This window comes from Buteo buteo, chromosome 10 (assembly GCF_964188355.1).
Source record: "Buteo buteo chromosome 10, bButBut1.hap1.1, whole genome shotgun sequence".
Lineage (NCBI taxonomy): Eukaryota > Metazoa > Chordata > Aves > Accipitriformes > Accipitridae > Buteo > Buteo buteo.
Window position 1 is genome coordinate 34168488 of NC_134180.1, and position 11790 is coordinate 34180277.

The window sequence follows — 11790 nt, forward strand, 5'->3', positions numbered from 1 at the left end:
CAGTTTATTCTTCCAGAGGATTAAGCCGCAACAAATAAGGGCCATTTTCCTCCTAAATGACGGCACACACGTGGGCAGCTCAGCGCGCTTCGGTGCCCGCTCGCTGATGCTGACACCGAGATTTGACTCCTTCCCCCAGGAGCAGAGGGTGTGAGCAAGACCCCGGTCAAAGTCCTGCGGCCAGAGCCAGGCTGCCTGCAGTTTGCCTGGAATTTCAAAGAGGGGAGTTAGGGGGAAAGCCAAAGCAATCCGCATGGGCATTTGGCCCCCCCCCGCTGTTGACAGCCTGCCCTCAATGGAAGCCGCAGCTGGAATTGCTGTTGGATGCACCAAACGGCAACGCGTTGCCCCATCAAAATCTGACGTCAGCAGCAGTGGTGCTTGCTGTGCCCTGCGAGCCGTGGGGGGCTTGTCACGTCTGCAAGCCTTTTCCTCCTTTTGGGGGGCCTTTTAATAATATTAATAATAAATGGTGTATGGTGCGGGAGTGCTGGCCTGCCTTGTGAGCGGGGGGGCTGCGCTTGCCAGGGGGAAAGGGTCACCCCACGGGAGATTTTGCAGCAGCATCCTTCAGGGTCAGGCTGAGCAAGGGGCACGTCCCCAGGGCTGGAGGGTTTGTGCTGTCCCGGTGAACTGCACGATGCTCCTGTGAGCTTTGATTTCACAAGGATTTAGGTGAGACTAGACTGGCCCAGGCTGTTTCCCCACAGCCAGGCTGCCAGAAGCGCGATACGTGTGATTTCAGACCCCAGCCCAGACGCTGGGTGCAGCTAAGAGGGGAACCAGGTTGCAAAGTGCCAGTTCCCACCTTGGTTTAGAGAGAGGCTGGACCTGGAAAGCTGTTACTGGGCAGGTGATGCCCAATAATATCTGTCAGCAGTGTGAGAGGATGAGTTTATTCTGCCTTGGTGTGCAAAACTGGGGCTTTACTGGCAGAACCAGGCTCTCAGGGCAATGCTCCTCTGCCCCTTCCTGGGGACTTTGTTCCTCTGGCCTTGCCTGGCACGGTGGGGTTGGCGCCCACCCGTGTCCTGCAGCTGTGGGGCTGTCTCCATCCCCTCGAAGCTGCTGCTGCGACCTCTGGGTCTGCCCCTGACAGACACGGCAGCAGCTCCAGGCCCCCAGACCCTGCAGGTTTGGAGCCCTGGGGCTGGTTTGCCCCCAGTGCCGAAAGGCAGCAGCAACCCACGGAGTAGGGGGACACACCGAGGGGGTTGTAGCCACCCTCGGGTGTAGGTTGCAAGTGGCGGGATGCTGCCCATCCGCCCCCCAAGAAATGGCACAACAACATCCAGGAGCAGAAAGAGGCTTGGGGGATTTGTGCGGGGGATTGGCACCTCCACGGACTCTGCAGGCAGGCGGCTTCGGCAGGCAGGGTTGAGGCAGGGCAGCAGGACCAAACCATGGCTACGCGGCACGGGGCCCCTGCCCAAACCCCGCGGGGCCGGGGGACAGCCGGTGGGGACGGCGGTGGGAACATGGGGCCGGCGCGTGGCAGCGTCCCCTGTAGCCAGTGGCCCACGATCCCGCCAACGCAGTGGGGAGCAGGGCCAGGTCAGCCTCACCTGCAGGTCCTTTTGTCTGGAATTTGTCCCAGGGATGTCACGTGTGTCACCCTGGGACTTGTCATCCCTGTTTGGACACGTTCAGCTCACCAGGGTTAAAACCCACCCTAAAACCCATCGCCTCCCTCCCCTTTGGAGACCCCCGGAGCAGGGATGTGGTGTTTATTACTGAGGGTATTTACTGCAAATGGTTGCTCTTCCATCCCTCTTGCTGCCCGTCCTCGGGAACACCAGGGTCCCCTTCAGTGGGATGGCCCGTCTGGGGCTTTCCAGCCGGGAAAGCCAGGTTGCAGCGGGCAAAGCGAGAGGTTTCAGTGTGGCAGAGGGATGCTGCGAGCTCCCGGGGGTGACATTCCAGCCGGGCGCAGCAAGGAATGGGACTCGGGAAGAGACCTGGGGCATCTCACATGCTGTCATCCCAAATGCCAACGTCTGTAGCCAGCATGGAGCGGGGACGTGCACCAAGTGTGAGGGGCTGAGATTTGGGACAATGTGCAGACATCCGTGGCCCCACAGGGTTTAACCCTTTATGACTGCCTCTGCCCCGCATGGCCTCATTCCCCCGGAGCATGGAAGCCCTCAGCACTGGCCTGCAGCCACCCCCTCTCTCCCACCTCCATCACGTGCCAGTGGGCTTTATATTTTAAACGCTGATTAGGGCTGACCTCATATTTCAGAGCTTACTTCATAGTCGCTAATGAGGGATTAGGAATGTTAAGCTAATTAGCAATCAGCAAACGAGGGCTCAGTCGGTATTCTCAGCCTGACATGCTGTCAATGAACGAGTTATTTGATGATTATCGTAAACCCGCTCAAACGGGCTGGCTAATTCTGATGGGCAGCAGGGAACCGGGGCAGGCCGCGGCCGAGGTGATGGGAGCCCATTGCCCCGCATGGGCCTGGCCACTCTCCTCAGGCTCGAGGGTGCAGGGCACCTGCTCCTGAAGTCACGGGATTTAAATAAACAAATTGTGGGGTTTTTTCCAGCGGAAATTTATTGAGTGATAGTCTGACCCGCCCAGCCTCACTGCCCTGGGAGAGGCTTTACCTGATGGGCTACCTAAGGAGGAATTTGGCCACCCCTGGATGCTGCTCGGCTCCCAGGTGGCCAGGAATCCCATGGCAGCGTTGGGGCTTGGAGCTGGTGATGAGCCCTGGGAACACAGGGACGTATTAGTCCTTGAGCTTGGCTCATGGTGGGGAATGCTTCATCCAGGGCTGACCCTGGGGGGGATGGGGCTGGGAGCTTACGGGAACTGGGCTGGCATCACCCCGCACAGCAGCTCTTTGGAGGGGAAGGAAGATGCTCACTCATCATCACCTCTTTATTTTGTGTTAGTGCTGGATCCTGCCTTGTACTTACAGCCGGGCCTGAGCAACCCGCACAGCTGGGGACAAGCTGCTGCGTTTTCTGCTCGCACAGGGGAAATACAAATAAACAGAGCGAAGCCAGCAGTCCGGAGGGGACCAGGGGAAATCTTGTTTGCGCCTTGGCTCGGGAGGCGAGACCTGCTACAGGCAGCGGTCCTGCCCTGCCCCAAAAACACCCTCCTGCAAAACTTCCCGGCTGCTGGGAAGCCTGCTCCCAGGCCAGCGGGAGCAGCTCGGCTTTCGGCTGGGTTTCAACTCTCTGGGTCATTAATTAGCCTGTTATTTTGATTTACTTCCCTACCCCACCCTCTGCTCCAGCAGGGAAGCACAGCAGCCAGGAGGTGGGGGGGGGGGGGGGGGGGAATAAGCTTAGCAGCGACCTGATCAATAATTCACACTGGAAAGGGGAAAAAAATCCCCAAACCCCAAAATATCAAATCCCAGAGCGCTTACAGGAATGTAGCTAAAGGGGGAAGGAATGGGACTAACTGGCTGTTCTCCCCAGGAGGGCACAAGGGCTGGGGGGTGTGGGGCTCTGTCCTAGCTGCTGTTTCTCCACTCTTGTCAGTGTATTTAAAACCCAAGGAAGTCCAGCTCCACACCTGATGACGGCCCATCGGGACGGGGGCTCAGCCATGTGCCAGGGACACGATCCTGCCGTGCCGAGGGGCAGTGGGGGAACGAGGGACGGGATGGGGACCGGTGGCATTGCTGCCAGGCCAGTGCCACCACGGAGGGACGGGTCTCCAAGGACAGGGGAGCTGCCTCTGCCCTGGACACAGCAGCGCTTTGTGCTGGGTGATGCCAAAAAGGCTGGTTTCAACCCTGGATATGGGGGTCAGGGTGGTGGCAAAGGCTTGTGGATGGATCCAGGGCAGGGATGCTCCTATTATGCTCCCTGAAACCCATTTTCCTGCCTTTCCAGGAAAAAAAGCGCTTCCTTCTCCTTTGCAGCCAGTGAGGACAGAGGTTTCCTTCCCACGGGGGCTCAGCACCAGCCAGGACCTGGGACCACGGTCTCCCCCTGCTCCTCCAGCCTTTGGTGGGGAGCACTGGCTGGGGACGGCTCCATCCTGCCCCGCGGCCGTGCCCTTCCCCATGTGCCACCCCAGCTTGGCAGCCTGGGAGCTAAAAATAAGTGAAATGCAGGGGATAACCGGGTGCCTAAATATATCCCTTCTTTAATTAGCACCAGGCGACTGCCTCGCAGTCACGTCCATCTGCCCACTAATCCCACTAAGCTGCGCCCACGTCAGAGGGCTCCCCCGAACAGCCTCCCCTGAGCTCTGGCCACGGGAGCATCCTCGCCGCCGGCTGGCTTATTTGCACTGGCCCTAACTGGGGCCTCGGCGTGACAGCGGGCTGCCGGGGATGGCCGTGGCGTGGGAGTGCTGCGTGACGTGCGGGTTAAATTGGGACGGAGGGGGTCAGCGGTGACGGGGGGGAGCATGGGTCCTCCTGGTCCTGAGACGTGCAAGATGGGTGCCGTGGGTGCTGCGAGCCAGGGACGGTGATGCCCTGGGACAGGAGCACCCACAAGCTGGAACATTTTCCTGCGCAACTCGTTCCCTCCCGCCCTTCCCCTCTCTGGTCTGAAATACCTGTGGTTTCCTCGGGCCAGGGCTGGCTGGGAAGGCCGGCTGGGAACTTCTCCGGCAGTGGGATGCTCTCCCACGCCGCTGCCCAGGGAGCTCTTAGGTGCGAGGCTGTCATTGAACTCAGTGGGGTTGGGCTGGGAGAGCAGCCTGCTCCCCCGGGTCTCACCCAGGAGCATCCCTGGCTCTCCCTGGGGCAGTGGGTCAGGCAATATTTAACCCATCGCAGCTCCATTGGGCTCTGCAGTCCTCCGGTGGGGCAGTTTGGTGAAAGCTTGACTTGCACCATGGCTCTGGCTGCTGGTTTTACCATCCTCTTGCATTTCTAATATATATAGATAAATTTATTTATTTCTGTTTTGCCCCTTTGCAAGAGAACTGAGTGCCAGCAGGGAGGGATGCAGGGGAGGATGGGCTAAACCTGTGGGCCCGGTGGCTGCAAACTCCTCTCTTGTCAGCAGCCAGCTCTTCCCCTTTAATAAAAGGCCAGATTCTCCACAAAGCTGGCTCCTGGGAGCCTCTGCAAGCAGCACAGTGTGGGGGCAGCATCCTGGAGGGTTTTCCCTTGGGATTCTTCAAAGTATATGACCAAGCCACCACCGCTGCTGTCAGCGAGGACACAGGTCTTGCCGGGCTGGGAATAAGTCCGGGCTTTGCTCTGGCAACCCCTTTTAATCCTGGAGGAGAAGGTCTCTGGGAAAGGTGCTGCCCTCCCAGGTCACCGGCAGCAGAAGGTTGCATTCCCCGTTAAACAAGCCCGGCTCGCTGCCTTTAATCTCCCAGCTTGAGCCAAGTCCCTGGGACAGAGCCAGCAGCTAACCCTCTAAGCTGGCTCTTTTCTACAGCATCTGTCTCCCCGCTCAGCTCCTGAGCTCGTGGCCTCTCTGGGGCCGGATCCTGACACCCCAGGCATAATGCAGGGGGTTTGCACATCTTCTCCTGCTCCCTGCCTCAGTTTCCCCATAGCAGTGCAGTCCCGGCGGGGTGCCGTGCCCTGGACCTCCTCGCTCTGCCAGATGCGGGATGCTTCCCTGGAGCTGCTGGACTAGTTGGGGAAGGGAGCTGCACTGTGGTGGGGCACAGCCCCACATCTGGTGCAGATGTTTGCCAGGGCTCTTGGTGGGATGGACAGCACCCAGAGTGCCGTCCTGGGGTTTGCCCCATGGGAAGGGGCTCCATCGCCTGTGGTGGTGCTGAGCTGAGACCGGATGACACAGGGGTGGCTGTGCAGCTCTGCAGGAACCACTTTGTCAAGCAGAAAATTTTCCAGCCAGAATATAAAATTTCATGTAGTCCTTTCCCCCACTCGCCTCCGCGGGAAAACCCTGGGTGGTGAGAAATTGTGGTGTTTGGATTTTCCTGGGCAGGAGGGGAAAGAATCAAAATGAGCCCAGGGATGCTGCTGGCTGCGAATCCCCAACCCTTCCTGGGAGCCAGGTGCTGCAGCCGGCCCTCATCCTACTTCTGTGCCACCTGCCAAACTGGGAACCAGTGCCTGCTCCTGCTCAGATGCCTTTTGCTTGAAGAGCAGCACCCAGGGCTATGATGCTGCCCTCCAGCCTCTGCTGCTTCTGCGTTGCACCCTCCCATGGTTTTGGGTCCAGCTTGTGGGTGGCAGCTGCTGAAAAGGTTGTGCTGATCCCAGCATCTCTCCAAAGTGCCTGGGGTGGCTTTGGGGAAGGGCTGCCTCAGCCCCAGCCCTTCCCAATTACTGATGGGGGAGAGAAGGAAGGAGAGAAGCAGCTTTGCAGGGAGCAGGGCTGGAGGATGGAGCAGGGCCTCGGGCTCTGCCTTTGCTTCCAACAGGGAAGGGGAAAGGATGGATCCAGGGCCCTGAAAAGGTGGATATTGCAGGAGGTCATGAAAAAAAATATTGCAGGAGTGGCATACCTGGGAGGAGGCAGCTTCCAGGGATTGCCATCCACATGAAGTGTTGTCCTGGTGCGAGCCCAGAGCTGAGCTGCTGCTGGGGCTTCATCCTGTGCTCTTCCATCGCCCGACCCTGCTCCCGCCCAGCTCCGGTGCCAGGACAGCACCTTTCCCTGATCCTCGGCTGCGATTTTTGGCTTTACAGGCAAACAGCTGAAGCAGGACCTCACCGGGGCCGGTGCTCCCAGGCCCTGACTCCTGCTCGCTGCACTCCTGGCTCCGCTGAGGATGTTTGAACAGTTTCAATCAGTCCCCAAGAAAAACAGACTGGAGCAGAACGCGAGCGCCTTCTGCAAACAGGGCAGCATTAAAAGCCCATTTCCTCCCTTTCCCCACCCTCTCGTCCTCTGACGGCCATGGCTGCTTTGCCGGAGTTGAAAAGAAGAAGCTTAAAACGGGCTTTTAATGGTTTCCAGCCTCAGGTTTGCTGCTGTGCCACCCTGGGCTTCTTCCCTGCTTGACTGCTCACCAGTCATTTTAAAGGCAAATGGGCTCCTGTTTCCTCCCTCCTGCCCTCACCCGTCATTATAGAAGTTGACGCGGATGCTGGAGCCAGTTGTTAATTTTGGAGCTGTCATTAATCAGGGTGCTCCTTAACCCTGCCAGTGCCATTGGGTTTGCCCACGGGGCTGCTTGGGGATGCATGTTCCCGTGGTGGGGGGGGATGCTCATCTAGGGACGGGGGGCCACGCTGCTCCCCGGCACTGCCCGCTTTCCCTGTTTCTCTATTAAAAAGATGAGGCTATTAAGAGGATGAGGAGGAGAGCAGGACCCCCTTGTGTCCTGCCCCATGTCCCCCCAGCCGCTGCATTCCCATGCGCTGTCTTTCCCTGTTGCTTTAGCCATGAAACGCTTTGGGCCAAGAGGAATTTCCCCCCCCCTCCTCGCCTCTTTCCCAAGCCTTCAGCCGGATGCGACGCCATCCAGCAGAAAGCCGTGGGGCCGCGGCTGCTGCCACGGGAAGGAAAACTTCGCTTTGGGACGTAAGCCTTTAAATGCAAGGAAACGGTGGTGGACCAGCGCCACGGAGCAGCCGAGCCCCTGCCCTGCCTGCACCGTGCTGCCAGATCAGGGCAGCCCACCCAGTTGTTTTGCAGCTGGATGGAGGCCCCACTTTTCCTCTTTCCCCAGGAAAATCTCCAGCCACCAGAGTCAGGCCAGCTGCCGGTGCAGCCAGTGGCGTGAGGCTTTCTGTTTTTATGAAAATCCCCATCTAGCACCCGGGAAAACCCCTCCTCTTTGTGGGACGCACACATTTCAGCCTTGCTTTTTCATCCTTGCGCTAGAGGGGCCGGCGCTGGCGGTGGGACAGGAGTGATATTGAGTGGATTGGGAGACCAAGTGTGAATTTTTTGGGGTCTTTGGGGTTTGGCAGCTTGAGCTGGTGTAAGATTGCAGTCGGAGTTGGGCTGGCGCTCCTTTTTCTGACTGCCTGCCAGGGTCATCTTGCTTGAGGAGAGAACGTGCACATGCATTTGCAGGCACAGCCCAAATTCAGAGCAATCCGGCCCATCCTGCCCCAATTCCTGCTCCCTGGGGAGCAGAACTGGGTGTCTGCCAGAACTGCCCCAGCACTCCAGGGATGCTCTGGCCAGGTGTTGGCAAAACTCCAGGGGCAGCTTGCCCTGACAGGGGCTGTGGACAGCCCCAGGGATGAACACCGGGGACTTTTTGGGCAGGCACTGCACCCGTGGGTACAGGGAAATGATGCTCCTTTGGGGTCTGTTTGCTGGATGGGGCATTTGCTGCTCAAGGAGAGGGGGATGAACCTCAAATATTGTCGAGGCTCATGGGTCAGGAGAGGGGAGGGCTGCAGGGATATGCCTAAGGGTGCTCAGGGGTGCAGTGGCAGAGCTGGAAAATGCCCTGGGGTGCCTGGAACCCCATCCCAGAGCCCATCCCTGCTCCAGCGCATCAGGGCTGCTCCAGACTCCTGGAGCTGCGGCTGGCCCTCGGCACGGCTGGGATCCACAGCATCAACCAGCTCGAGGGAGAGCGGCGTATTTCTACCCGGGGAATACCCGCTGCTCCTCCCGGCGAGCTGGCAAGGAGCATCCTCTGCATCCCGTGCTTCGGAGGCACCATCCCATCCCTGCGGGGGGAAAAAGCACCATTCCCCCAGCATGGGGCTGGCCTGGGCTGCTGCTGTTTGGGGTCCCCTCATCCCACTCGCACTGTGGCGGTGGTGGGGCAGCGTGGCACAGCGGGGGGGCTCCAGCTGGACGCGGGTGCTGGGGAGGAGGGGGGAGCCCATTTTGCCCATGCAGGTGCTCCCCTGAAAAGCAAAGCACTGCCGGCGGCGGGCAGGGCCGGGGTTTGGCCGGCGTCCCCGCGAGCAGCCGGCGATGGATTCCAGATGGCCCGCGGGTGCACGGGCCTCGCCGCGGTGTTTTTGCGGCAGCTGGGCTGCAAGAGGGTCCCATCCAAAGGCAACATCCGTCAGAAGGCGGCTGGCAGGGCCAGGAGGAGGAGGAGGAGGAGGAGGAGGAAGAGGAGGAGGGTGGTTTTATTCCCTTGGCTGCAGGCTCACAGGGGAGCGGTAGCCTCGCAGGGCTGACTCCATTTCTCCACGTCTCCTCCCATCCCCGCGCCAGAGGCTGGAGGCAGTGAAGGCGCGTTTCCTGCTGCCTAAAAATATTTGGGATGTGGGCAGGGGAGGCTTGGCCTGCCTGCCCTGACGGGTGTCACAGTCACCCCGCGCAGTGTGGGTGTACGGGCTCGTGGGGACCATCCCCTGTGCTGCAGGAGGGGAGAGCCCGGGGCTGGGCATGGCTGCAGCTGGGGTGGGGACCCCGTCCCCTCCATCCACGTTTGGGGTGGGGGAGCGGATTTTAGACGCGTGAGAGAAAAACTGGTTGGAAATGCAGCGAGTTTGGGGGGTTGGTCGGGAGGAAGATGCTCATCCTCATCGTCTGGGGTGTCTGAAAGGCCACCTGAGCGTGCAAGCTCCCAGGTCCTCTGCAAGGGGCATGGTTTGGGAGAAAGGCACACAGCCGAGGAGCTGTTCGGATCTCCCACCTTGACTGAGGCTGGGATTTATCAGATGGGTTCAGAAACCAACCTCTGAGCTGAAAATTATGGCAATGGACACTTGCGCCTGCAGTGAGCCCCGGGGGGGAGGGATTGCTCTCCCTTGGGAGGACCTTTGGGTGCAAAGAAGGGGTACCGTGTCCTCAGAGGGGCTGTGGGAGCCACATTCTGTGGCATTGCACCCAAAATCCCCAGCAGAAAGGGCAGCTGAAGCCTTGCTCTGCGGGGGAAAGCTGTGATGAGTGAAGGGGCTGTGCATCGCCTGCACCTTGCTCCCAGCAAGAGGTTTCCTTCCTGGAGCAGCAAGAAATTTCTTCTAGAAATTATAAACACTCACAAAAATTATGCCTTGAAGTGGGAAGAAAAAAATAAGAGCAACACAGAGAAGGAAAGAAAAAAACCCCAACAACCCGCCCCGTGCCTGGGATCAAAGCTAGGTGCCATTTGGAAGCCCTCGGACAGAAATATTCCCCGGTTTCTTTGGCCAAGCCGCTGCCGTGAAAGGCCGCTTTGTTCCAGGGCCTCAGCCTCACTTTTGCCCTTGTGCACTTCGGTCCCGCCGGCAGCCGGGGCGGCTGTGCTCCGCCGTCGTGCCGGCTGTGCCGGGGGCAGGTGCCGGGGACCAGCCCGGCTCTGACTCAGCGGCAGCGCTTTGATGGGCGCAGAGGAGCAGGATGCGGAACCGCTGCTGCTCCCCTCCCCGGCTGCCTGCCCACCACTGAGGGCAGGTATAAAATACCCGGAGCTATTTATTCCATGAGTGATGTGCGTCCAAGCGCCCTTACATTCCTGCTCACCCCCTCTTCCGCCTCGATTCCTGTCTTCTCCTCACATCTTCCCAAACTTTAGGCCAAAGTTACACTCTCTTTTTTTTTTTTTCTTTAGCTATTTTTGTTGTGCTGGCCTATTTCATAAGCTACACCACTCCGTGAAACTGGAATTTCCCTCCAACAGCTGCTTCTAGGTAGGGGGGCTCATCGCCTCTGCACGCCTGGGGACGACCAAGTTTGGCCAAAGTTCCCCTTGCCAGAAGTAAGGAGAAGTGGGGTTCCACATCCTCCAGGTCCTGTATTCTCCAGGTCCCAAATCTCCTGGGTCTCAAATCCTCATGTCTCACATTCCCTTGGACTCACATACCTGAGTGTCACATCCCCAAGGTCCCAAATCCCCTTGGACCCACATCCCCAGGTGCCACATTCCCAATAACCTGCATCCCCAGGTCCCACATCGCCAAGTGCCATATCCCCAAGATCCCACATCCCTCTGGACCCGCATGCCCAGCTGCCCCCCCACCCGCAGGACGAGAAGGACTCTGAGGCTAAGTCCCTTTAACTCTCACATCAGGCCAGTTTAAACCCTCTCCAGATCTTGGATGTGGTCACATTAACTGGTTTTGGTGGATCTAACGTGGGAGGGGAAGGGCGGCTCTGGCCGAAGCCCAGCCCAGAAAGCTCGGCCGGGCTCTTGCTCAGCCCGGCGGTGCGGTGGGGAAAGCTGCCCAGAACAGGCCAGCCCTGTGCAAAAATGGGAACCTGTGTTGCTGATGAAAAGTGCTTTCTTTGGGTAGGATGTTTGTGTTTCCTTTGGCAGAGCGCACACAGCACCTGCCCGGGGCGGGCAGGCTGGCGTTGCTCCCAGCGTGCCCATCCAGCCCCTTCCCTTGGAATTGGGGGGGAAAGGGAAAAGGCTTGGGAAATGCTCCAGTGCTGGTCCTGCTTGAAGCTGGCTTGTGGCTAGTGAGTGCCTTGCCTGGGCAGAGACCTGCGACAGCAGCCCGAAAAGCCAGGATCTCTCCCAGGAATCCATACGGGAGCCCAGGCAGAGGTTTATCTGCCACCCTCGCAGCACCCATGGGATGGAGGGGCACATCCTGGCCCCTGGCATCCCGGTTTGCCCAAGATGCTCCATCCCAGGACATGCCTTTGCTCACCCCCGGAGCCCTGCGACAGTTAATGCTCCTCTTCCTGAGCCTTATCCCTCTTCTGGGAACAGGCCCCTGGATTGCTCTGGTTTGCATCACCGCAGCGAGGCCGAGCCAGCTGGGTGTGAGGAGCCAGGGCTGGAGGCTGCCTGGTTGAGGGAGAGTTCAAGGCTCTGCCTCGTGGCTCAGGTCTGGCCAGGATGGGGAAGGGAAACGGCTCCGGGGGCAGACAGCGCTGCGGAGGAGAGCGGGAGCCCATGGGGAAGCTGGAGTTGGTCTTTGCTCCGTGGTGCTCGAGCCAGTGTTAAGGCTGGGGGAGAGCAGCCGTGGCCAAGATGTTTCCCAGGGGCCATCACCACCACCACCAAGGATGGATTTG